The 5,206-nt window shown below is 42.7% G+C and overlaps 1 long non-coding RNA gene across 1 annotated transcript; it reads left to right on the forward strand.

The window, feature by feature from the left end:
* The first annotated feature begins 1,763 nt into the window (after window positions 1-1,763).
* LOC130148767 (uncharacterized) lies at window positions 1,764-4,459 on the forward strand. The gene is made up of 3 exons (XR_008821663.1): window positions 1,764-1,865; window positions 3,095-3,243; window positions 3,893-4,459. It is a non-coding gene; the product is annotated as an uncharacterized LOC130148767 (long non-coding RNA).
* The last annotated feature ends 747 nt before the right edge of the window (window positions 4,460-5,206 follow it).

Here is a 5,206-nt window from a genome sequence, read left to right on the forward strand (position 1 = left end):
GTGTTGTATCTGTCTTTACAGATCAAAACACTAAAGAAAATTAAACAGCTTCTAATAATCTCACTTGATTAAATTGTGTCCCTCTTTTTCTCTGCTTAGATAGAAAGTGGACTCTGGGATCTCTAACCCAGCTTTAGAGGTATCATAAATACCAGCATATACAATTATTGTGTGTCTTGTCACTTCAGTCCTCCATATTAAAGTCCCTTCAGCTGAACTTTCCTCCCTTCCCCTTGACACCCTGTCACGGAAGACCTGAGTCTAGGATTGGCATGTAGACAAGAAAGAAGTAAACAGAGTGTGGGAGAAGTTGCAGTTTGAGTCCACTCTTTATCAGATGGTAAGGAATTCAGGAACTTTTTTATTTAACAGCTCAGCTGCAGACAAGATCTTTAAATCAGACTTTACCTCATGTTTGACTTGAAAGGCAACCATGACAGAAATTTATGAGACACCAAATTTCATTAATTCCAGGGCTCAAAGAAAGTACTGAAAGAAAGTACTCCCAGAAAGTGAGCAGAAGATACTCCTGCTCTGCTTTGACAAAATGGTTGTATAGGTACTTTCTTGTTTTGTGCACGCTTTCTTTCCCCAGTGATGTCTAAAAATGTTCAAAATGCACTACTGGGAGCTGATTCATTCAGGAATAGTATTTATGTGGCAGTTGTGCCTGCAGAACAACAAAGCAGTGCTCCATAAAAGTGAACCACTCAGATACCTTCCACAAGGAAATTCTGGTGTGGTCTGAACCTAATGTCAAAATTAGGAATGAAAGGGATCTTTACATCCTTGAACAACTGCAGTGACTTAGAAATGTTTCCTAGAGGCAAAACTATGCCGGGCAGAAGAAAGAGTTCTCAGTGCTGATGCTCCAGATGAGGAGCATACCAGAGTACATTGGTTCCATAAGGCTTTCTTGTGTGCTCTATTGCTTATCCAGCAAACTGTGATCAATATTGATGGGGCTTCTCACCATACCTACCAGTGTCCAAGAGCAAACTGAAAAAGTTAATTGCCTGGTTCAGTGAGAAGTGAGTCAGCATTGCAGGAATGCCTCACCCTTCCTCACATGTAACTTCCACTTGAAGCACATTGATTTGCACTGCAGCCAGGCCGTGGAATAACACCACAGAAGCTGGAAGGCACTTGCCCTGTTCTAGACATGGAAGAATAGCAAAAAATGGTCTTCACTGCCTACAAGACAGACTGAAGAAACAAGGAGGGAGATGCTCAAGATAAGAAATTTTTGTCATTTCAGAACTGCTGCATCCCAGTTTTGGCTCCCAGCAGGGCTGGCTTCAGGGAATAGATACATTACAAGCAGTTTATCCCACAGTCCCAGCCATTGTGAAAAATGTTTCCATATTCTGATCCACTTTTATATTACCTCACCTCATACAGTGTAACATCAACTTTTAGGAGCTAGGTTTAGGGGTTTCCCCCAAAGAACCAGTCACAGAAACAGTGATGAATTGGAGACACTGTAGCAGCAATCTTGTGTCTGATTACATTCTTCTCACATTTATAACTAGGCTAAAACAAGAAAAAAGGTACTCCCAGCTTGTACTGAGCTTAAAACCCGTTGTTTCTTCACCTAATCTGGTGAGGGGAATGAGGGTGAGCTTGTCTGCTTTATGACCCAGATCGGTCAATCTATCAAAATAAATTGCTTTTCTCAGCAAACTTTGCTTCTCTCTTTTAACGGTCACTTGCAGTGAACAGACACACTTCTGTGTGTACGAAGATCACAGGAAACTTAAAGAGAAACCCGTCTGCCACAAGACCTCTCTATCCACGCTGTCCTCTCTACCCACTACTGGCAAAGGCATTCAGGTGGCCTGGGTTACAGCAGACATAAGCCACAGGTACGTAGCAGCCTCCCTCTGTGATCAGGCACAGCAGATTACAATAGGTACAGACACACGTGAAATAATTAGCCTAGACCTTGAAGGCAGCCATTCTAGGATCAACAGCATAGCTTGCTGGCGGGAAATCAGACAGTCTGAGGGGAGCTTCCCCTGCAGCACTTTACTCTGGGGGAGTATTTGGTGAGAAAGGATCTGAAACAGAGGAAGGATAACTTCTGAATGTTGCTGTGTCCTACTGCTCTATTTCCTTAATCCTGAACACCAGGAAAAATACTCGGACAGCCAAATGGCTCAGTTCTATGGGTGGAGCAGACAGGGACAGCTCTGTGGCTCTGCATTTGCTGTGAAAAGGTGATTGGGAAGGTAGAATTTATGTCCAAAACCCAAAATAAGAACAACGATTTATCACTGTTTACTATTTTCATCTATTGCATTTACTTTTATTGTGAGGTGCACTTTAACCTCAGATACAGCTGGCCCACGTGCATTTTGTGAAAGAACCCACCAAATTTGAAATGTAAAGCCAAATTTTTGACTGTTTGTGCATGTACAGATTTACAGAAGTTAATATTCATTTCAGCTATGCTCCACTGGCTTTGCTAGCAATGGTCCTTCAATGATGCAAACTGCCCATTACAAGCGTGTGTGTAGTTTTCTCCAGGGCCATAATGGACTGCATTCTAACTACAACAGATTTTCTGAAAGCTCTACCTCAGACCTTTCAAGGAGGCCTGATCATAAGTGGGAAACTACACAACGAGTAAAGCATGAGATGTCAATATTTTTTAGTCATACGATACTTGGGTGATACAAGAAGCGGTTGCATTAAAAAAAAAGAAAAGAAAAAAAAAAGACTACATAATATTAAGGTACACCATGCAAAAAAACCCCCTGAGAGCATGACGGTGTCACCATGTTCAGTCACCTCTCCAACTCCTCAAGGTGGGGGGACATATCACAAAATTATGTTCCAGAGGTTGCTGACACAGGATCAATATTTAGTCATGAAGATGAAAAGTGTTTACAAATGCTTCCAATGGATAGGATTATCATGTGCTAATTAACCTCCAGACTGCTTAATAAGGCAGCAGCGTGGGCACAGAGGGGTGGGAGCAGTGGTGCACAGAGGCACTTTCCAGCCTCAGGGTAGATCATGGCTTGAATTATGACCTCCCACTGCATCCGTTATGGCACTCCAGTAGTTAATAGGAGCTTTCTTTGTCCAGGGGTTGCTGCGGAGACGGTTCCTGTGCCTCAGGAAGCTGGGAGAAGAGACGTTTCCTGTTTTGAAGAAGGTTTAAGAACGATTTTCCTCCAATCAGGCAGCAGATGCCTGGGCAGGAAATGGAGAACGCAGCTGCCAGCCCCACTGCGGGTCAGTGGCTTTACTAATCTATGCGGCCAAGGTTTACCACAGCCAGCAGGGCCCCAGTGATAAGTGGGTTGCAGAGTTAAGGGGAGGACTTGTGGTGGAAGGTGCCCGGAGCAGGACTGACACTGGAGTGAGACCAAAACAAATCCAAATACTAAGAGGAAATGGGCGTTTGGCTTCCTCCCTATTTGTACATCTCACACAGCACATTGCACCCAGTAGATGGCCCTGATAAAAATGAGGCATGTAATTAATTGTTGTGGTTCAAAACAATGCTCAGAGGTAGCAATAATCATCATTGCCATAACCTTTTCTCCCGTTGATGATTCACTGCTGAGGGAGACTTGCATGTATTGGGGGTGTCAAATGCATGGTCCCATCAAACGCAGGAAACCAGTCAAAATTTCTCCAGCTGGGTGGGTTTTTTTCCCCCCTTTTTCAGATGAAATTTAGCAAGAGTTTTCTGACCTCCAGAAGTGGGCTTCAGCTCTGGTCCCAGTGAAGCTAGAACTGATGTTGACTTCATTTATGCCAAATCTCAGGTTTTTTGACTCAGGGCCCAATTTTTCTTTCACTGACATCAGTTTTACACTTGCATAAGATTTGACGCTCAATGGTATTGCTCCTCACTTACGCTTGCTCACTTTGACAGATGTCTGAAGCACCCGTCTGCCATCCTTCAGCTCCCAGCTCACAATTTGATTCTCTGTGATGTTACTTCCTCCAGTGCTTTATGTAACAGATGGTGTCTGAGAGGGTGTGAATGGCTGGAGAAAAACAACACTAACTGCAGTAGGTAAATCCATAGAAGTGTGTTTTCAGCTACTTCCCTGATTGCTGCTGGTAGAGCTCTACTGACATTTTGCAAATATAGGCACCAAGTGCTTTGAGCGCAGGATCATCACACTCCCACATCCTTGCGCAAGCTAAGTTACCTTTAAACAAAGCTTTGCCTGGGTAAGACATGGGCCAAAACTGAGCAAGGACTTGAGAATTAGGCATCTGGGCAGCTGAGAAGGAAAGAAAATCTCCATGGCAGTGAGGAATGAGTGGACTCAACTGTGACATTGTATAAGCTCTCAGATTTTGTACCATTGCCTAGAAATACTCTGTTTTTACAGAAATAGTAAGCAGTATGAATCTCAGAAACTCAATGCATCAGAAGAACTTTGATGGCATCATGAACCTTAATAGAAGCACATAAACCTCCTTCCTGAGAGGACTGGTGCTCTCACTAGGGGCCCTTTACTGAAAACAGCAAGTGAAACAGTCAGATGTTCATTTGATTAAGTAAGAGTTAAATCCATATTTAGAATATTTCACAGCTGTATTTCTTTGTAAGGAATACAAACACAGACTGGTCTCCCAGGACCTGACTCCACTATCCTTCTAGCCTTCCTCTCCTAAAGCATTCTGGGGTCTGTACACATCAGTCATCCTTCAAAATCTAGTATCTCCTGCATTCTGTGATGAACTCCCATAAATAGATAACAGACAGCATGTTTTCAGTGTTAGTCATGAATAATGAGTAATTGTAATCCCTTTTATCTTATTGCAAAAAACAGGTACTGCAAAAAAGATATGCTACAAATGCTGGTATGCTGGTACAGGAAAGAATAATCATCATGTTATAGCTATAACTCTCCTGTTGTTCTCTTCCTCTCCACTCCCTTTGTGTTTGTCTTTACTTGTCTGCTCTTGCCTGCAATTAGGATGTAAACTCTTCAGCGCCAAGGCTGTGACATATGTTTTACAGGTCCTTTGCTATCAGTTTTCATGTAGAGTACAAATGTAGAGTGAAGGCAGGGAGCAAACTGTCTATCGTAAAAAGTACACTGGTGGTCAACAATAGGAAGAATTGATCTTTATGTGCCAGAAAATATTGTACCAAATTGCACCGAGATGAGGTAATGCTGTCAACTTTGACTTGAGCAAGCTTCACTTTAGGACACTTTTAGTTTAGCTA

This window comes from Falco biarmicus, chromosome 4, assembly GCF_023638135.1.
Source record: "Falco biarmicus isolate bFalBia1 chromosome 4, bFalBia1.pri, whole genome shotgun sequence".
Classification (NCBI taxonomy): domain Eukaryota; kingdom Metazoa; phylum Chordata; class Aves; order Falconiformes; family Falconidae; genus Falco; species Falco biarmicus.